The sequence below is a fragment of the Myotis lucifugus genome, unplaced genomic scaffold, assembly GCF_000147115.1.
Source record: "Myotis lucifugus unplaced genomic scaffold, Myoluc2.0 scaffold_59, whole genome shotgun sequence".
Lineage (NCBI taxonomy): Eukaryota > Metazoa > Chordata > Mammalia > Chiroptera > Vespertilionidae > Myotis > Myotis lucifugus.
The window spans coordinates 4,736,935-4,758,854 of NW_005871107.1; the positions used below are offsets into that span (position 1 = coordinate 4,736,935).

At 44.3% G+C, this 21,920-nt stretch overlaps 1 pseudogene; it reads right to left on the reverse strand.

The window, feature by feature from the left end:
- Positions 1–17,552: 17,552 nt before the first annotated feature.
- Positions 17,553–20,300, reverse strand: LOC102429798 (annotated as a pseudogene).
- Between the last annotated feature and the right edge of the window lie 1,620 nt (positions 20,301–21,920).

The following is a 21,920-nucleotide window of genomic DNA, read 5'->3' on the forward strand; positions in this document are numbered from 1 at the left end:
TCATGCACAGGGGGAGGGGAGGGCCTTCAGCCTGATCTGTGCCTTCTTCACAGTCTGGGACCCCTTGGGGGATGTCCACCTGCAGGCTTAGGCCTGCTCCCTGGGGGACCGGGCCTAAGCTGGCAGTCAGACATCCCTCTGGCAGCCCAGGAGCCCTTGGGCGATATCCAACTAACAGCTTAGGCCCACTTGAACATCCTTAGTGCTGCCGCGGAGGCGGGAGAGGCTCCCGCCACCGCTGCTGTGCTGGCCAGCCATGAGCCAGCTTCTGGCTGAGCAGTGCTCCCCACGTGGAAGCTCACTGACCACCAAGAAGCAGCTCCTGTGTTGAGCGTCTGCCCCCTGGTGGTCAGTGTGTGTCATAGAGACCAGTCATTCCTGGTCATTGTGCTGTTAGGGTCAATTTGCATATTATCCTTTTATTATATAGGATAGTCCTCCCCCTTTATTAGGTGCTTGTATCCCTCAGATGGGGGTATTGTAAGGACTATAAAAAGGTTTCAGTAAACCTTGGGCTTCTAAAACAGATGACTTATTAGAGTATTGAATCCTTCTAGAGCCTCAGGGTTGAGAGGACATTGTTTCTGATGTGAATATGAGGCTTTTTGCAGGAAGGCATGGGAAAGGAACGACTTACCCCAGCTACGCCCTAAAGGCTGAGAAAAATATCTCCTTATTGGCTTCCCAGACCTGCCTGTAATGGCTACAGCCTCTGAGGATGATTTACCAAGGTTTGGGAGGAGTACAGAGAAGGTGGCTTCAGCATCAGGGAGGGAATTAATTTCCTTGCCCTCCACTGTCAGGCTTACCCCGGGCTCCTGGGTGGAGATGGCAGTCCTCTGAGGAGCCAGGTTGGGAGACCCCAGGCCCCATTAGTCCTATTGGGCCAACTGGTCGCCAGCCCCACCCCAAGGGACCTCAGTCTCTGGGGGCAGTCCAACTTCCAGTGGTTTCCTTGGCAGACAGGACAGGGCTTCAGGGGTCTAATATGCCTCTTGGGGCAATTGCGGTGCATAAGTCCACCCGGTCTACAGTTGTAGCAGGTGACTGGGACTGACTGTTTGCCTCCGGGCTCTGACTAGGGGCTTCTGCTTTCCCGAAGCCTGGCTACTATGATCTTCTCTATTTCTGTAGCCTTAGTCTGGTCTCTCTTGTTTCTCCTCTTTTCCTCCTCCTGGTCTCTATTATAGAACACAGAGGTGGCAATCTCCAGGAGATTCTCTAAAGTATTCTTGGGACTAATAGCCAATTTCTGCAATTTTCTCCTGATGTCTGGGACAGCCTGAGTGATAAATTTGTTCTTTAAAATTAGTTGTCCGAATTCTGAATCTGGGGTAATGTTAGTATACTTAGCCAACGCCTCCGTGAGCCTTTCTGGAAAAGCCGAGGGGTTTCCATCAGCCCCTTGATTAATGGTGGTTAATTGAGAGTAGTTTACAGGCTTATTTTACTACGTCTGAGGCCTTCTATAATACAAAACTGGCAGTGCTTCATTTTCCACCTCTCAGTTTCAGGATTCCATTGAGGGGCCACGGGGGGAACTGCCTCTTGTCCTGTAAAAAAAAAAAAAAATCCCTGTTTCTTTCCTCAGAGTCCTCTATTCCCCCAGCATAAGTAAGAAAATGGTCATTTCCAGATTCTCTTTCTTTTTCTAGTATATTTTGCTTTTTAGTGGCTGAGAGGGTCAGGTTTAATATGAGCATGATGTCTCTATATGAGAGATCAAATACTTGAATGAGGTTTTGGAAGACCTCAATATATTTGTCAGGGTCTTCTGAGAACTGTCCTAGATCACTTTTCATTTGTCTCATATCCCCAGATGAGAAGGGGATCTGGGCTAAAGTATGGCCAGACCCTTCATCTGTCTTGGGGCAAGCTGAGGTTGGCTCAGCCCTGGGCGGGGGCGCGGCCTCCCCCTTCTCCCTCGGTGGACTCTGGGTTGTTATTGCCAGGAGTGAGGGATTTACTTCACATTTTTTATATAAATCTGGCTTGTCCCTTAGGGTAAAGAAAGTTTGGACATATGGGACTTCTGGCCATTTCCTATTTTTCCTACAAAAAAGATCTAATTGTAGGATGGTGTTATACCTGAGGCTTCCCTCTGAGGGCCAACTCTCCCCATTTGCTAGTTGGCATGGAGGCCAAACCTGAGTGCAGAAAAAAATCAGGCGCTTTCTTTTCAAGGTCTGTGGGTCAAACTTATCCCAATTCTTGAGGATACATCCTAATGGACTGTCTTTTTATAGTGTAGAGAACACGCTTTCCATCTGAAAGAAAGAAGAAAAAGAAGTGCACAAGGATGTTCCCTGTATCCATTGTGCTTACAAAGACATCCTTGCCAGTGAGGCGTCCCCCACCTGGACAAGGCTACAGGGAGTCCCCACTCTCAAACTAGGAGTGAGGGGTTCTTTGCCCACATACGGCCGCAAACAAGGTTGCCGGGTGGACTTCCCGCACTGATCACCGCAGTGACGACCCGAGCTCAGGCAGAGGCTATCTGCTTGCCTCCCTATCTCGTGGGGGAAGCGTGCACACCCCCTGTCTTACTCTCAGGTCCCTCGTCTGTGATTTAAAAGGGCCCGAGTGGCTGTAATGTTTTGAAGTACCCACTGAACTGGGTGGGTTGGAGTGCCTGCTGAACTGAATTTCCGAGGGGTCTACTCTAGGATGAGGACTTAAGAGAGTTTACACAGTACCCTGAGCCCTGGTTTGGCCAATATCCAGGGATTCAAGGAAAAGTATAAACAGCTCTGATCCCCACCCTCGTATGCCCTCGTCATTAAAGGATTCATCCTCTGACTGATTTTATATTTTAAACTCCCTGCTCACTGGCTTAACTTTTAGTTTTTACTGACCCTTAATTTCTGCTGTTTATTTTCAAACCTTAAAAATGTCACCTTCTTTTAAACTGGGCAACCAACTTGGTTGCTTCCCCACTGAGAGAGGGATATGCTAGTTGACTTTACAGGAAACTAAAAGACACACCTTTTTAGTTTTTATTAATGGTGAATATTGGTGGAAGAGATTTTTAAACTTTTTTTTTAAAGCTTATTTTATTAAGGTATGCTAGGAAAGGGGTGCCACCTTCTATATATATATTTTAGTTATTATTTCTAATTAATACTTTCCTGAAGTTTTATAAACACCTTTTAGTTCAAACATATGACCTGCTTAGAAGCCTGCAATTTAGAGTAAGTCAGAGTCCTTTCCTTGGGTTTTTTTTTTTTTTAAAGACTTAAATGCACCAAAGTAAGGCAATGGCTGTCCAATGAAAAAATTTAATAGTGGCATGGTTATAGATTTATTTAAAATGCAATTGATAAAACCTTTGCTTTATAATATTCTGAGACAACAACCTTCTAGTACAACAATTTGTATATATAACATGTGACACATGGCTTATTGCAGACAGTGCATTAAAGCATTGAAAACCGTTTATAAATCCTCATAAAAGAAACGTAAACCCCCCAGAATGTCACTGGCAGACAGAGAATTATCACACTTGCCCTTTTCCCCTGACTGAAAGTTTCCTGTTTGAACTTGGCTTTGAATCTGTGTAAGTTTTTATTTTTCCTGAAGCAGATTGAAATTTCTATAACATTCAAAGTATATGTATTTCAAATAGAACATTGCTATTAATTTTTGTTTAGCAGAGTTTCCTCATGCAATCTCAAGTATATTGCATTGGTCTAATTTAGTTCAAAATATTTCTTTTTAGGGAGAGAGAATAAATATGTCACGTCAGGGCCCTCAGGGTGTCACAAAACTGTCTCTCAGTTAAATTCTTGAAATATTAGATTCGGAAAAGCTGTCAAATATACCTAATTTAAAGATTATTAAAACTTAAACCACTCTTAATATTAAAGATTTGGTCTTGACCACAGAATTATTTTCAATTTGGCCATTAAATTTTTATATCTTAGTAACATCACAGATACGATATACTTTGAATGTCACAGAGAAAATGCAGGGTGGACAAGCCTACCGTCTGCCCATTCCCTTGCTGCCGTGCCCCCAAGGGCACAGAAGTGGCTGCCCCTTAGCCAGCCTGCGCGGATTTGTGATGTCAGAGGCAGGCGAGGACCACCTGGTCCCCCGTCCCTATTAATACCTAAGCTGCCTACCGGATGTTTAATGGATGCGATGCTGGACAGGGCTTTGTAAATTTCTCCCACCCTGCTTCTTTTCTAAGCACCCACACAGGTTCGGCCAGTGCCACCTCTTATTCTGCCGCTTTGGGAACCAAAAGCCACTTGTCTGAGTAAAACTGCTCTTTTTTTTTTCCCCTTCCCCCTCCCGCTTCGCCCCAGGCGGGGATGACAATGGTTTGTCAACCACAGGAAGGCTACAACTTTAGCTAGTGGTCTTTGTTTAAACTTCCTGGGGTTAATATATATGTAACCTTCACAAATTTTACACTTTCAAATTAGTCTTAGAATCTTAAAATCTTAATCCAGCACAGTAAAATAACCTTTGGTTCTGAGTGGCACAAAGCCTACACAGAGCAGAGACAGAAGGCTTTCTATGTTCATAAAAACAGCGAAGAGCAAACTAAGCTAGTAAAGAATCAGTAACCAAGGTACATTGCAGACAAAACGACTCTCAAGATTCAAACCCTGCCACATGTTCCGCCTGTCCACAAGCAGCTGGGCCCCAGCAAAGTGGGACGTTCCCTATCTTTAAACAGATTGATTCAGACATCAACAGGAAACATCAGTAGAAACACTCTTATACACGATATTTACAAGTGCGCACAGTCCACAGACACTCCAGAAAGCACTCCATTAAAAAAGCAATGTCTCTCGTCCCAGGTTTGGGGGACTGACCCTTCCCAGAACCTCAGCATTCTTCCAGTGGACTATTTTGGCCATGTGGCTTGCCTCACGTATATTCCCTTTGCTTCATTTTCACCATTTTCTAAAGAAAAACCGTCTGGGGCCTATTCTATAGCACCCGAGAAGAGATGGGGCTCAGGCCAAGAGGTCACCCAAAATTGGGTGGGGCGCCTCCCCTTGAACTAGCCTTTCCCTCGGTTACAGAAGTCCCGGAAGCTTCCCTAAATTGTGAGCAATGTCTCACCTATCCAAATTTCAAATGACGGACTGGGAAATAAAAACATGGCGAAAATGAGGCTTTTAAGAACACTCCCAAGAGTGTGCGACCATTTTACAGAATCACAATAAAGACGAGAGGCAAGTTACCTAGTAATTAATGGGCTAACTTAACAGCTGTGTCTGGCTGTAATGCTGAATTCTCTGAAAGGCTAAAACCTCTACAGGGGTGGCAGCAGAAGCAGCTAGCAGCGGTTTTCAACCTGTGGGTCGCGACCCCTTTGGGGGTCGAACGACCCTTTCACAGGGGTCGCCTAAGACCATCGGAAAACACATATATAATTACATATTGTTTTTGTGATTAATCACTATGCTTTAATTATGTTCAATTTGTAACAATGAAAATGCATCCTGCATACCAGATATTTACATTACGATTCATAGCAGTAGCAAAATTACAGTTATGAAGTAGCAACGAAAATAATTTTATGGTTGGGGGTCACCACAACATGAGGAACTGTATTAAAGGGTCGTGGCATTAGGAAGGTTGAGAACCACTGGACTAAGGGCTGTGGTTAACTCCTGTTATGCCTGATGGGAAGATCTAGGGCAACCGTGGGCAAACTACGGCCCGCGGGCCGGATCCGGCCGTTTGAAATGAATAAAACTAAAAAAAAAAAAAGACTGTACCCTTTTATGTAATGATGTTTACTTTGAATTTATATTAGTTCACACAAACACTCCATCCATGCTTTTGTTCCGGCCCTCCGGTCCAGTTTAAGAACCCATTGTGGCACTTGAGTCAAAAAGTTTGCCCACCCCTGATCTAGGGCCATGTTCATATGCCAGAAGTGGAAAACAGTTAGCTGGCCCTCCCTTTCTTAACTCTTGCCTAGAAGTTTTTCCTTAGGAGCCTTACTATAAAGGCCTGCACAAATGTATACTGAGTTAAGCTTAGTGGGACCTGGACCGAGGAGGCAACGGTTTTGGCTGGATACTATTTGACCTGACTGAGACAGAGAGCAGAAGAAAAAGGCAGGTGATTCTCCAATTAAAACCTGCTTGGGATCTGGGCTAGGGGAGTGGGCATATGTAGTGGATCAGCAACGTGCTGTTTTCTTGGAACCGTGTCTCAGTTTCTCTCCCGGCTGTCTAAGACAACCAGGAGGACCCAGAATGTGGGGTGACCAACCTTATTTGCATCCCCTGGACAGGTCAGAATTTAATTACATGTGTTGTTTCTGTGAGGCCCCTGCACGTCTTTTAGGGTTCAACAACCCAGACACCCCTGCGAGGTCCTGTACTCACATAAGGACATTTGAGATACTCAAACCAGGGGGAGGAATTGCCTCTTTGATCTTCGGAGCTGGGCAGGGACCCAAGCACTCATTTAGTTGATGGCTGGGCTTTGACTTGCGACTGGCGGAAGCCTAACGCTCTTACCTGACCTGGCACCAGTTTATCCTTCCATGGGAGACTTTTTTTTTGCAGCCGCAGTTGCCATAGTGACCTTTACTTGACTGACCCATGGCCGCTTTGGTTTTGGCCCTGGAGAATACATCCAGAAAGTAGGAAAGCGAGAGAGAGAGAGAGAGAGAGAGAGAGAGAGAGAGAGACACGCTTTTTAGATGGCAGCCAAGTTTAAGTGATTGGCGGACAGCTGTCAGCCTCCAAAATCATACAAGAGACAGAAAAGGGACAGAGGGACAGACTCCGTGGCTACGTGAAGAGGGTTGACTGACTTACGGAGAAATTCCTGGCCAACGCACCAATTTGAAACGGAATTTTTGGACTGGAACCCAGATTCTTTGTCCGCTGGAGTTGAAGAATGAATCCACAGACAGAGAGTCATATAGCAAAGGTGGAGATTTATTGAAGAACAAGTACAGAGTCCCACATGGGGAGAGGGAAAGAGTCCCACAGAATGGACTCCCACGTGGGGAGGAGGAAAGGGTCCCACTGAGTTCCTTTTCCCTATGGCTTATAAAGGCTGCAGTTCTTGGTGCCTTGATATCCCCTCTGGTTGGTCACTATTCCCTTGGACTGGTTACTATAGTAACTCCTGGTCTCAAAGGTTGTATTTTGTAAATATAGACCTTTTGCTGTTCCCAGCTCCCTTATTCTGTGGAAATGCACCCGTTGCAGCTTTTCAGCTTCCCTATTCTATGGAAATGCACCTGTTGCAGCTTTTCAGCTTCCCTATTCTATGGAAATGTACCTTTTGCTGCTCTTCAGTCCTGTGCTTCTTCCATTGTCCTCTTAATTTTTAAAATTTCCTAAACCTGTCCTATTTTATCCCTAAAATTCCTGTTTCAAAAGGTTGCCAGTTCAATTCCCAGTCAGGGCACATACCAGGGTTTGATTCCCTGGAGGCAACTGATTGATGTTTCTCTCTCTTTCTCCTCCTTTATCTCTTTCTAAAATCAATAAAACATATATATTTTTTAAAAAGAGCATTTAAATTTTCTCTGTGTCTTTTTGTGGCTTGATAACTCATTTCTTTTTATGGTTGAACATTATTCCAATGCACGGGTGTACCACAATTTATTTATACATTTACCTACTGAAGGACATCTTGCTTGCTTCCAAATTTTGGCCATTATGAATAAAGCTGTTAGGAACATTTGTTCACAGGTCTTTGTGTGGACATAAGTTTTCAACTCATTTGGGTAAATACCTGGGAGCTCACCAGCATTTGGAGTGTTTTGGAGTTTAGTCATTCTAATAGGGGGAAAGGACAGGCATGGGCATGCTCCCAGGAGGGAGAGCACGCTGAGTCCTCCTTCCTAGGGCTTTTAGGGTGGAGATTTTAGGGGAGGTTCCAGCTGAAGATTTCAGTAGAATATCCATCAGTTTTCTAGGTTTGTCCTTTTAGGGTCTCCACTGATTGGTCAGTGCCAGAGCAGGGCGTCATTATTCAATGCAGCTGGTCTTGAGGTCAGTCATGGTTTTACTTGTCTGGTTTTGCTGCTTTTCTGGCCTGGAGCTAAAATACAACTGAGGCCTAGATGTTATCTCTAGGGGTGAAAAGTCAGGGGGTCTGAACCCCATGACCAGCAACTTGCTACAGGAGGAAAGGTCACCCTGGGAATGAGATCCTACTCTGGTGACCTTCGGTACCTGGCCCATCGTCCTTGCTCTGCTCATGTCTGTCTAACTGCCTACCATGATACCATCTAGGTTTGTGTAAGTGCACTCTATGATGTTCACTCAAGGCTGAAATCCCCTTACCAGGCATTTCTCAGAACATTTCTTAAGTGGCACATGACGGTGTATGGATCCTGTGGAGACTGGAGACTCCAAGTAACATATTGCATCAATTGCTGTGACCACTAGGTGGCAGGCTGTTTTTAACTTTTTTATTTTTTAAAAAAATCTTTATTGTTGAAAGTATTACATATGTCCCCTTTTCCCCCTTATTGATCCTTTCTAGCTCTCCCACTCCACCCCCAACCACAGGACTTCATCACCCTATTGTTTGTGCCAGGAATTCTTTTTTTGGATTTTTAAAAAATTTAAATTCTTTATTGTTGAAAGTATTACGTATGTCTCCTTTCCTCTCCCTGCCTGCTCCTGCTCCCTATGCTAGGAATTCTTGATAAAGATGGTCATCAGATATAATTCTGATGGCCCTTAATCCATAGGTCATACCTAGGTAATTTTAAAAGATAAAAGGGGGGGGGTGTAAAAAGGAAAAGGAGTGCTAGCCGGTTTTGGCTCAGTGGATAGAGTGTCGGCCTGCGGACTGAAGGGTCCTGGGTTTGATTCTGGCCAAGGGCACACGCCTGGATTGTGGGCTTGATCTCTAGAGGTCATGCAGGAGGCAGCCGCTCAATGATTCTCTCTCATCATTGATGTTTCTAGCTCTCTATCCCTCTCCCTTCCTCTCTAAAACCAATAAAAATATATTTTTTTAAAAAGAGAAAAGGGCAGTATGCAGCAATAAATTATTTCAGTAATTAAAAGATGCATCTGAAATGAAGTCCTCATTAATATCTGATTCTTAACATATCTAAAATGAAAAAATATCGTCTCTCTCATTGAGGAACCACACAGAAGACTAGTTTGGTGGTGGGGTGACAGGCCCTCCGGAAGCCAAATTGTATATTTGGTGCCTGTGAAAGCAAGGAGCTGAGAAAAGCAACTGTGTGGCTGGGATGAGCTCACCCTGGGAGGGGAGCAGAAGCCAAAATGAGCTAAATGTGAATGAATGAACACAGGCTCAGGGTGAGTATTGAGGTGGGACTGCATGGAAAAGTACATGAAACCAGGTTGGATAAGATATCAGAATTAAGTCTAAGGTCTGGAGGCAGTTGACCAAAGAGAGTAAAACTGGGGACCACAAACCCAGGGATTTGGGTGTGTTCATGATTCATTTCTATTTTATTTCTGTTTCAAGTCCTTTTTATTTTTATACATTGACTATTTGACTTATATTCTAAACATATTCTACAGATACTAGAGGCCCAGTGCACGAAATTTGTGAACGGGTAGGGTCCTTAGCGGCTGCCGACTGCCGGCCGGGGCCTTTCTTCATTCTGTGCTGCCCCGTGGTGGTCGATAGCAAGCGATCGAACTCCTAGTCGGTTGAACTCCCGAGGGGACATTTGGCATATTAGGCTTTTATATATATAGATAATATATAAAAACAATATATACAGACTTATTTAATTATGTGTATACTAGAGGCCTGATACATGAAATTCGTGCAAGGGCTTTGGCCTCGGCCTCTGCCTGCCACAGCTGGGGGCCTCTGCTGCCTCTGCCATGGCCCCTGCCTGCTGCGGCTTTGTCTGGAAGGAATGACGTCCGGAAGGACATCTGGTCTAATTAGCATATTATGCTCTTAATAGTATAGATTGTTTTTATTCCTTTTCCCTTATATAATTTCTATTTGCAAAAATCTGTACCTTGATAGAAGTTCAACAAGCAAACACATTTTACTACCTGGAGGTAAATATACTCTTATAACAGCCCCTGAAGCTTGACTGGATAGTACTTGTGGCTAAAATATGACAGTGGAAGAGTACGCTGTACTCAAAAGAAAAAATACTGAAGAATGGTGGGAAAATTGCTTTCTAATGCCCAGAAGGCTTAACCTTGGTGGAAATCACTGACCTCAAGGGTGTGTTGTATTTTGTGGAAGCAGACATCCTTGAAAGATCAGCTTTCAAGGATGTCTGTGAGAGGGAAGTGGCAGAGGACAGCTTTGAGGAATAGTGACTTGCTAGGCTTCCCCCAGGGGAGAGTCCCAGGTTAGGAGGACCTGAGAGTATGGCACTGACTCAAAGAGGTGGATCAGTGGGGAAGGGCGGCACCCGGAGCATTCCAGGGCTGCTCCAGCTGCTTCTTACATGTACACTCAGGGACCCGGGTGCTCTCAACCTTTCTATTCTGCCTCCTCCAGTGGCTTTCATCCTCTGCGTTGCAAGTTCTGATGCCTGTGTTGGGCAGAATGGAAGTGGAAGAGGCAAGAACCCTCTCTCTTGAGGTGTTGCCTTTTTACTTAAGAAGAGAATGCTTTCCTTAAAGTCTCATTGTGCAGAATTATGTCACATTGCCACGGCTCAATGGATTGAGCCTGAAAAGGTATATTTTAGCTTTCCAGCCTCTCTGACAAAGGAATATACAGCAGCAGGAGGCAGTAGATAGCTTTTTGGTAGCCAACCTACAGCATTCATTTCTAAGGTAAGTAGGTGGCTCCACAGGTGACCCCAAACCAAAAGTGAACACTTAAAGTGTAAAGCAAAGAGAAACCAAGAAGTTAAAATGTGGGCAACAGAGCAAAGCAAAAGTATTAGGTCAATGTGACAATTAACTTTTGGTGTCTACATAACATTGGCCAGGTTTTGAAATCTTGACACAGCCTTGGCTCTGCCTCCTTTAAAAAGCACACATTTAAAATTTAAATTTAGTGTTTAAAAAATTCCATATAAACATAGTTTAAAAACTCAACTAATTCTACAAGACTTAGTAGAAAATCAAAAACCAACAGTTCCCTTAACCTTCAATTGTCTGTTTCCTTTTAAACTGAGATTTTTCTTCTTTGGCATTTCTGGTTCAAGATTTATTTTTTCCATTAGCTCTCCATCTCTTCATTGAGATTTCAACTAGATATCTTACTTAGGCTGTGGTGATTTGGGACAAAATTTTTGGTCAATTAATTTTCATCTCTGTGATAACATTTTTATGGTGAGTATTATTAGCCATTTTTGTGTTTTAGTTTTTTTTTCTTTTGAACAGAATTTGCTTGTATCTTTGTTAAATCTTGTTTTGGTACAAAAATATTTTTATTATGGAGCATTTCAAATATATACAGAAGTAGAGAGAAAAGTACAATAAATTTCCATATAACCCCCATCACTCAGCTTCAACAATCATCAACTCATGGCTATATTGTTCCATCTCTGCCCCACCTGCTTGTCCCCTCCTGTATTATTATTATTATTATTATTATTATTATTTTAATAGTAAAAGATACATAAAATAAAATTTACTATTTTAACCATTTCTTAAATGTTTTGTTAATCCTCACCCAAGGATATTTTTTCCATTGATTTTTAGTGAGAGTGGAAGGGAGGGGGAGAGACAGAGAGAGAAACATCAATGTGAGAAAGACATATTGATCTCTGGCCCTGACCAGGCAAACCTGCAACCAAGGTACATGCCTTTGACTGGGGTTGAACCCAAGACCCTTCCATCCGCAGGCTGATGCTCTATCCACTGAGCCAAACCAGCTAGGGCTATTTTAACCATTTTTAAGTGTACAATTCTGTGGAATTAAACATATTCTCATTCTTGTATAATCATCGCCATCATCTATCTCAAGAACTTTTTAATCTTCCCAAACTGAAATTCCCTACCCATTAAACAATAACTCTATTCAAGCTTCTCCCCAGCCCCTGGGAACCACTAGTAAAATGTATTTTCTACCCCTATGAGTTTGACTACTCTAGGCACCTCATATAAATGGAATCAGACAATATTTGTCCTTTTGTGACTTGCTTATATTACTTAGCATAATGTCTTCAAGGTTCAAACATGTTGCAGCATGTATCAAAATTTCTTTCCTTTTTAAGGCCAATTAATATCCCATTGTATGTATATGCCACACTTTGTTTATCTATTCATTTGTCAAGGGACACGTAGGTCACTTTCACCTTTTGGATTGTGAATAATGTTTTTATGAACATAAGTATATAAATCTCTGTTTGAGTCTCTGCTTTTAATTCTTTTGGGTATATATCCAGAAGTGGAATTGCTGGATCATATGGTAGTTCTATGTTTAATTTTTTGAGGAACTGCCATACTATTTTCCATAGTGGCTGCACTATTTAACATTCCTATCAGCAATGCACGAGTTTCATTTTTTCCATATCCTCTCCAACACTTATTTTGTATTTTTTTAAATAGCCATTCTAATAGGTCTAAATTGGTTCCTGTATTATTATTATAGTTTAAATAAGAATCTTAAATTTTTTTAATTGATTGATTTTAGAGAGAGAGAGGAAGGGAGGGAGAGAGAGAAACATCAATTTGTTGTTCCACTTAATTATGGCATTCATTGACTGAGTCCTGTATATATGCCTTGACCGGGGATTGAACCAGAGACCTTGGTGTATTGGGTTAATGCTCTAACCAACTGAGTTACCCAGCCAAAGCCAGTTCCTGTATTATTAAAAAATATATTTTTATTGATTTTAGAGGGAGAGGAAAAGAGAGAGAAACATCAATGTGAGAGAGAAACAATGATCTGCTGCCTCCTGCACGCTCCCTAATGGGGATCAAGCCTGAAACCTGGGCATGTGCCCTGACTGGGAATTAAATCTGCGATCTCTTGGTGCATGGAACGAAGCTCAACCAATTGAGCCACATGGATCAGGGCCCTGTATTATTTTTGAAGCAAATCTCAGACATCGTAACATTTCACCCAAAAATATTTCAGTATGTATTACTAAAAGATAAAGACCCTTTAAAAAATATAACTCCAATCTAGACGATTAAAAAAATTCTTTATATCAAATATCCAGTCAGTAGTCACAATTTCAACTATTTCAGAATGTAATAATTCTTTTTTAAGTTTTCTGTTTGAATCTGCAGCCAAGTAATATTTACACATTGTTATTATTTGTTGTCATTTACATATCTTTATATCTATAGTTTCTTTCAGTTTTCTTTACTTTTCCTTGCAATTAATTTGTTGAAGAAATTGTATTGCTTAAGAAAGTATCCTACAGTCTCGATTTTGGTAATATCTCTGCATGGTATTTAATATGTTCCACTATATTTCTTTGCAAATTAATAGTTGAATCTAGAGACTTGATCAGATTCAGGTTTAATTTTTTGACAAGACCACTTAGGTGGTGCTGTGTTCTTCTATCAGGAGACTTATAGTATCTGGATGTCTCTTCTTGTGATAGAAGCAGTCATTTATGTTCATTGTTTAGATACATATGACTCAATATGGTAACTAAGAGTCACATGTTGCTAGATAAATTAAATAAAACAATGATTATAATGACTGCTAGTATCACAAAAAGAGACATCCAGATACTGTAAGTCTCCTGATAGAACAAAGCACCACTTAAGTGGTCTTTTCAAATTAAATAAAATTAAAGATTCAGTTGCTCAGTTGCACTAGCCACATGTCAAATCCTCAATAACTTCATGTTGCTCATGGCTCCTGTGTTAGGGCAGATATAGAACATTTCCATCGGCACAGAAAGTTCTATTGGACCATACTGGTCTAGATCTATTAATTCATTAAGGGTTGGGATATGGTGCTATTCTAGTTCTAACATTGATTTTACGTTAACTAGCTGGAAAACTTCTATAAAGGGAAATTTCCCCATATCCACTATTTGGTTACCAGTGATACAATTCATGTTGGAAAGTCAGGATGGAGCTTAATTCTTTCCTTTAATGAGATTGATTCTATAAGTTATAAACTGACAAACCATGCTAACATCAATGCAATTATATAATTATTGTTCACTGCAGAGTCAACTAATGAATTATGGCTATACCTCCCCCTCCCCCCAGGTTCTAAATTTCCTTCCCTTTCATTGCACTATAGTCTCAATTATTATAGTATCAATTTTACATTATTATAGTCTCAATTTTTTCTCCCTGTTCTAGATCACATTTATTCTGTTATGATTCTTTTTACCCCTTGAGGCATATTCCTTGAATTCTTCTTACTGTTAGAACTTCTCTTTTCATTTCCCTGAATCTTATATCTTCCTTTTTTCTTAGCTTATTTCATTGGTTTGCTAACTATGTCCTTCTAAAATCATTTCCTATAAAGAGATTGTGGAAGGCAAAGTTTTTGAGCCATTCCATTTCTGAAAGTGTTTTTATTCTATATTCACTAACTTGATAGTTTGGTTGGACAGATAATTCCAATTTTAAATCCGGACTCTTATGAAGAAAGTTAAGAGCAAGCCTCATTATTATTACTCCTTGTTAATTTCAACATCATTCCTTATCTTTCAGTGGACAGGGATTTCCTCCTCTGCCTTTGGGTAAGGTAGAAAAGATTCTCAGGGAATATTCTGGTGTTTTGTGCAGGATTTTATCTAAATAGTTCTATAATAGAGATGAATGTAAGCAGACATTAATTTCATACATAATATTTCTGAAATGTTACAAAATCTGAATTTAATTAAAAATTAAAATGTGGTATATGTTCTAAATCAGTAACAGATGTTTCTCTCAGTGTTTCTCCCAAAGCCAGCTGCACTGGTCTGAGAATAAGGCAGTAGAAGTAAGAGTGGTTCCTCTATTACCCGCAGCGACCCACTAAAAATTTTGCTTCCCTTTCCTGCAACATCGGGCTCCACTGGTGTAGAGGTTTCAGCTCTCAAGAGAGGAACTCTTCCACTGGAGATGGTTCAGTTAAACTGGCAGTTGAAGTTGCTACTTGGCTACTTGGGCTCCGTGCATGCCAGTGAATCAACAGCCAAAGAAGGCTGTTGTCTGGATGATTGAATGATCCTGATTGTCAAGGAGTTGCCACTATACAGAGGAAGTAAGGAGTATTTCTGGAATGCAGAAGATATACTGGGACACCTCTTACTCTTCCCAGGTCCTGTGATTCAAATAAATAGAAAACAATACCAGGAGGACTGCTAATGGCTCAGACCCTTCAGAAATAAAGATTTGGATCACCCCGCTGTGTGAAGACTGGCTTAGGTGCTTACTGAGAGCACAGAAATAAGTAGAGGGAGAAGGTCATTATAAATACCATCTACTACCATGCCACCAGTAGCAGAAATAAGAACTGTAATAGTTATTTGTATTTCCTTCTTGTTTTGGTATAAGTATATTTGTTTATATATTAACCAATGTTTTCCCTTCTCCCACTCATTCCTCTACCCTCTAACATGAGTGAATAGTAGTTAACCTTATATTTTAGTACTGAAGTTACAGGATATGAAAGGAAAATTCAGCTAGAAGAGCTAGAAGAGACACGAACAACATCCAAAGATGTTTAAAGGGAATTTGTATCCTCTTGGAGAGAGGGTTATGTTGTTTTTGGTTGTATGAGGGATGATTGCATCATGTTAAGTAAAAGCATTATTTTTCCATTGTCTTTTTTTGAAGCTAAGTATGGCTTAATGGGGTATATAGAGATGCCAAGTTGATGAGGCATAGACTTTGGTAGCTTTGTACTATGCTGACTTATCTAAGATGGAGCTAAATTTGTCAGAATTTCTCTCTCTATGTGGTTCTGAATTGGTGTTGTCTGCAAGAGATATTTATGTGAATTTGTGAGCGAGCAGTATAGCAGAGCTATATTTTTTACTCTCTGAAGGTCGGTGCAATGTGTGAGGCAGATTGGCCTTTTGCCCATATTGCTATTGATCTGCTAGTTGATTTGGTGGATGTGGGGTGGCAATGGGGCCTGTAGCTCTTCTAGTTCTCAGAGAATCTCCTCCTTGAGCTTTCTGAATTTTGGGCCCAGCACTGGGTGAAAGATAGTAATTTCTTCTGCAGGTTACTGTGACATCAAAGCTGGAGGTAGAGACATGGGTTCCAATTCTCCCTCATGTTTTCTTGCTCTCCTTCACATTCAGCTTTTCCCCCTGGCTGACTTAGGGTGACTTTAGGCTCAACACTAGATGCAGGGGCAATGGCTGCTCCACAGCTCCCATAACTGCATAGGTCTCACAGTAGTTCTGCTTTTCTCACCCAACCACACTCTAAAGACAGGTCAGAAGGGACATGGGAGCAGAGTGGGGTTCTTATGCCAAAGGTGTTCATGGGAGGCAGATACATATGTTTTTTGGTATCAGAATTCATGAATTTTATTACAAGATGCTCCCTTAAAGACTACTTACCAAGACAATACCATTTTTGTTGTTTCCTTCTTAAAGACAAAATAATATATACATACAGAAAATTGGCTGATATAGATAATCACCAGGATACTGATGACATTTTGGTGACTATCCTTCATGCCTTTCTTCAATGCATATGTTAATAATATGTATGTACACATAAACATAGTTTAGTTTTATAAAAATGGAATCATATATAAATTCTGTTTTATAAAACAGACTTTCCCATCAGTTTATCATAAATATTTATTTCTAAATAATGAAAGTCTCCAATTCAAGAACATACTTTTACATTACTTTATAATATTACATAATTATTTAACCCAATCTTTTATTGTTACTCTCAGACTATTTTCGGCTTTTCTTAATTAATTTGTAATCCCTTAAAAAATCTTTTACTTTTTCAAATAATTTTCTATTTTTCAATTACAGTTGACACACTACATTATATTAGTTTTGGGTGTACAGAATAGTGATTAGATATTCATATAACTTACTATATTATAATATTCACTATACTGTACTTTACATCCTTGTAACTACTCTTTAGTTACACATTTGTACTTTTTAATCCCTTCCCCCTTTTCACCCATCTTCTCAACTCTCCTCCCATCTGGCAACCATCAGTTGTTCTCTGTTACTTATTAGTTTGTTTCTGTTTTGCTTGTTCATTTATTCTGTTTTTTAGACTCCACATATAAGTGAAATCATATGGCATTTGTCTTCCTCTGTATGAGTTATTTCACTTAACGTAGTACCTTTAGGTCTGTCCATGTTGTTGCAAATGACAAGATTACACTCTTTTTTATGGCCGAGGAATGTTCCATTGTATATATGTACCACATCTTTAAAAAAAAATCTTTATTGATTTCAGAGAGGAAGGGAGAGAGAGAGATAGAAACATCAATGATGAGAAAGAATCATTGATTGGCTGCTTCCTGCAGGCCCCCCACTGGAGATAGAGCCTGCAACCCAGGCATGTGCTTTTTTTTTTTTTTGCCTTTTATTATCCCGAATCCTTGTGAAAAAACAACACAGACATTTGACATAAAGTGAGCAGGTGACTCCATGCTATACACCGGAGAGCGGAGCTCGGAAGCTCCCTTCACCACTTTGACCCAGTAATTACCATTAGTCCGTCAGGTCTCCGCCAGAGAGACTAGTAAATAACGGGAAAGTTATCTCGGGGCGTAAAGAAAGGGAATTCGCAGAAGGAGCTGGCTGCTCTGGCAGCCTTGCAGTTGATGTTCAGCTTGGGGTTGCTGTCCTTCACTTCCTTCAGCAGCTTCTGGGTCTGGGCGCTGGACTCCTCGGTCCTCAGCCGGAGCCTCTTCAAAGGGCTGGATCTCTACTTCAGGGCCTCGAAGAGCATGGTGATCCCGCTCTGCCCCAAGGAGTTCTGGCCCAGGTCCAGGACCTCCAGCCTCTGGTTGCTGGTCAGGGCAGACGCCAGGTCCTGCCAGCAGAAAGACGGGAGGGAGCAGCCACAGAGCCCCAGGCATTTGAGGTTGCAACCCGGCTTCTTCAATGCCTCACAGAGAAACCACAACCCAGTCGCTATGGGGTTGAGACTCAGGTCCGAGAGGGTCAGGCAGGAGTCTCCTTGGAGAAAGTTGGAGATGTGCTTGCAGCCGCGTCTGGTTATGCTGCACTGGCACAACACCAGGGTCTGTAGCTGACATTCCGGGTAACTCAAACCCTCGCTCAGCAGTCTCACCCCACCATCTCCAAGGTTGTTCTTGGCCAAGCACAGGTGTGTCAGCCTCTGGTTGACAATCAAAGTGGAGGCGAGCTCCTTGCAACAGACTTCCGTCAGGTGACAGTTTTCCAACGACAACCACTGTAGGAAACAATTTGGGTGCCTCAGACTCCCACACAGCAACTTGACCCCCTCATCCCCGAGCTCACTGGCTGTGAGGTCCAGAGATTGCAGGGACTGGTTGACTTTGAGGGCCAAGGAGAAGTCGTTCAAATGCTGAGTGATATCAGAACAAGATCCCAACCTGAGATACTGCAAGTTGCACCTCCGGTGCTTTAGGGCCTCACACAGCAGCAGCAGCAGCACGTTGTCACAGGGGACGTTGCCTCCCAGGATCAGGTGCGTCAGGGTCTTCTTACCAACCAAAGCCAGACAGAAGTCCCGATAGGCGTGGACCCGGGAGACGTTTTTAATCACCATCTTCTGGACGTTACAGGTGACGTGGGTTATCTGCTCACACAGAATCCTCACCGAGGAGTGACTCAGGAAGCTCTGACTCACTTCCAGAAACGTCAGGTTCTCGTTAGAGCTCAGCACAGAGCAGAGCTCCGTCCAGCGACAAAGAGCATGATGGTCTTGCTGGGAACGCTCCGCCCACGTGCCTGGCTCCGAGGCCCCGTCATTCTCCAGGAAGATCCCCTTCTCCACCTGCAGCCAGAGCCTGCGCAGGGCCTGGCCGTGCCTGAGGCAGAAGGACGCGTGCACGAGGTCCCTCTCACTCTGCAGGTGCAGGGCCAGCTCCGTGATGGCCCCAGGGCCTCCCTCACCAGCGCCTCCTCTTGAGACTCATAGAGGCAGCGCATCAGCTCCCGGGTGTCCGCCCTGGAGGAGAAGGGCCAGTCCCTGCTGGGCGTCACTCTCAGCAGCTCCTGCCTGACGTCCAAGGACACGCGGCAGCCGAAGGTGGCCTCCAGCTCCCGGGCCCTCTCCTGGTTGGCTAGGCCGAACAGGAAGTAGCCCACGCGGGTCAGGCTGGGGTTGTGCAGCCGCTCCTCCTTGGACAGCAGCCCGCGCAGGTTCCCGATGTCCGGTGCCCAGCCGCCCGCGTCCTCTCGCTCTGCGCCGTCCAGCAGGTAGAAGAGGGCGGCCAGGAACTGCTGGACGCTGAGGTGTAGGAAGGCGTAGCAGCCCTCGCAGTCCACGTCCGCCTGCAGGACCTTGCCGTCCAGGAAAGGTCGCAGGTTGGACTCGCTGACCCCCAGCTGCCCGAGGTCTTCGCCATCGAACAGGGACGTCTGCGCCCAGACGCCCCAGGCCGCCAAGAGGCTCAGAGCCTGGAGCACAGTGGGGAGGTGGGGGCAGGGCTGCTGCCGGGGGGCAGCTGGGGAGCACTGGCCGCACAGGAAGCGCAGGAACAGCGAGGTGGGGATCCGGCAGGTGGGGGCCGGGTCCTCTCCCTTCTCCAGGTGCCCCTTCAGACACGTGCACACGACCCAGCACACGGCGGGTGCCGTGCCCATGTGGAACAGCGCCGGGCTGCCCTTCATGCCCTCGAAGGCGCGCAGGGCCTGGTCCTGTTGCTCAAAGTGCTTCAGGAAGTAGCCCCTGCGGTCCGCCTCCAGGAAGCCCTCCACCTCGATGAACAGCGGCTGGACCACCAGGAGCCGCAGCTCCCCCAGGGCCTCTGGGCGCGTGGCGACCAGCAGCGTGGCCTTGGGCAGCAGTTTTCTCTTCAGCAAACTGCCCAGCAGGATGGGCACGGGCTTCGGCTTCTCCCAGTCACCACAGATGTCATGGACCCCAAGGCACTCTGAGCTCGTCCAAGCCATCGATGACCACCAGGATCTTCTGCCCCTGGGCCAGGAACTGGGGGCCGGCCTCCTGTGCATCTGGACACTTCTTAGCCAGGAGCTCCTCGAAAGTGCAGGGGCCCTGGTGGCCCAGCTTCTTGCAGCTGAGGTAGAAGGTGGAGTGGAATGTCCCCGGGAGGTGGTCCTGTGCCCAGTCCAGCATCCACTTCTTGGCCAGCGTGGTTTTCCCCATGCCCTCGGCACCCTGCAGCACCACCGTCAGCCACCTGCGCTGGGAGGGGGTTTTGGAACTGGAGAGCCATGTTAACTTCTGGCTTCCCCCGATGATTTTGTAGTGCAAGTCATCACCGACCCCATCCCAACATGTGTGCTTCCAGATAGAGCAGAATTTCTCCATCGTGTGCCTCTGGCTCTCTCCTTTTCACCTCCTGAGGTGAAGGCTTAGGTCTGGCCTGAGAGTCTGTGCTCTTGACTGGAATTGAACTTGGGACCCTTCAGTCCACAGGCCAATGCCTTATCCACTTTGCCAAACAAGCCAGGGCTGTACCATTTGTCTTTATCCACTTGTCTATTGATGGACACTTAGGTTGCTTCCATATCTTCATTATAAACTAGGGGCCCAGTGCACGAATTTGTGCACCTTAAAAGGAACTGTGACCCTAACCGGCTTGGCTCAGTGGATAGAGTGTCAGCCTGTGGACTGAAGGGTCCCAGGTTTGATTCCGGTCAAGGGCATGTGCCTTGGTTGTGGGCACATCCCCAGTAGGGAGTGTGCAGGAGACAGCTGATCGATGTTTCTCTCTCATCGATGTTTCTAAGTCTCTATCCCTCTCCCTTCCTCTCTGTAAAAAAATCAATAAAATATATTTAAAAAAAAGAAAGAAAGGAACTGTGGGCCACCAGGCTGCAGTGGGCACAGAGGTGGGTCTCGGCCCATCCTCCATGCCCCTGCCCAGGCCCTCCCACCATGGCCCCTGGTCCCCTGTCTACCAGCAGCCCTGCTTCCGCCACTGCCACTCCCATGCGCTGATGGTGCTGGCCCCGCTCACACCCGCTGATGGTACAGAGTGATTGGGGCCAGCACTGTCAGCAGGTGTGAGAGGCCGCTGCCGGCCCTGGGTCGCCCCTTGGTAACAGGGGGAGGTGGAGAAGCCCTGCGGGGCGATTGTGGCCAGCAGCTGCCGCTTGCACCTGCTGACAGCACTGAGCGATTGGGGCCGGCGCCGGTAGCAGGTGCAAGTGCCCAGTGGGACTGCTGTGCATGGGAGCAAAGAATTTTCAGTAACCACCAGAGGCTTGCCCCGATGACAGCAACCGGCACCCTGCCTTGGTCTGGCATCCCTGCTCACCTGCTCCAGCATCCCACTGCAGCCAATGCCCGCCACGTTCTGCACTCTGCCACCTGCTGCCGACACCCACCATGTTTTGTGCGCACCCCCTGGTGGTCAGCACACGTCAACGACTGGTTATTCGGTTGTTCCACCGTTTGGTGTATTTGCATATTAGGGTTTTATATATATAGACTAGAGGCCCAATGCATAAAATTCGTGCAAGGGGCTCGGCCCTTGCAGCCGCAGCAGCTTGCCTCGGCCCTTGCAGCCCGAGCTTCATCTGGAAGGTCGTCCGGAAGGTTGTTCGGCTGTCCAGTCCAATTAGCATATTATGCTTTTATTATTATAAATAATGCTGCAATGAACATATGGATGCATATGTCTTTTGAATTAGTGTTTTGGGTTTCTTCAGATGAATACCCCAAAGTGGGCCCTTCTTTGTCTCTTATTGTATAGCCTTTGTTTTAAAGTCTATTTTGTCTGATGTATTGCTACCCCAGCATTTTTTCCCATTTCCATTTGCACAAAATATCTTTTTCCATCCCTTTACTTTCAGTCTATGTATGTCTTTTGATCTGAGGTGGGTCTCTTCTAGGCACCATATGTATGGGTCTTATTTTCTTATCCATTCAGCCACCCTATGTGTTTCATTTGGAGAATTTAATCAATTTACATTTAAAGTAATT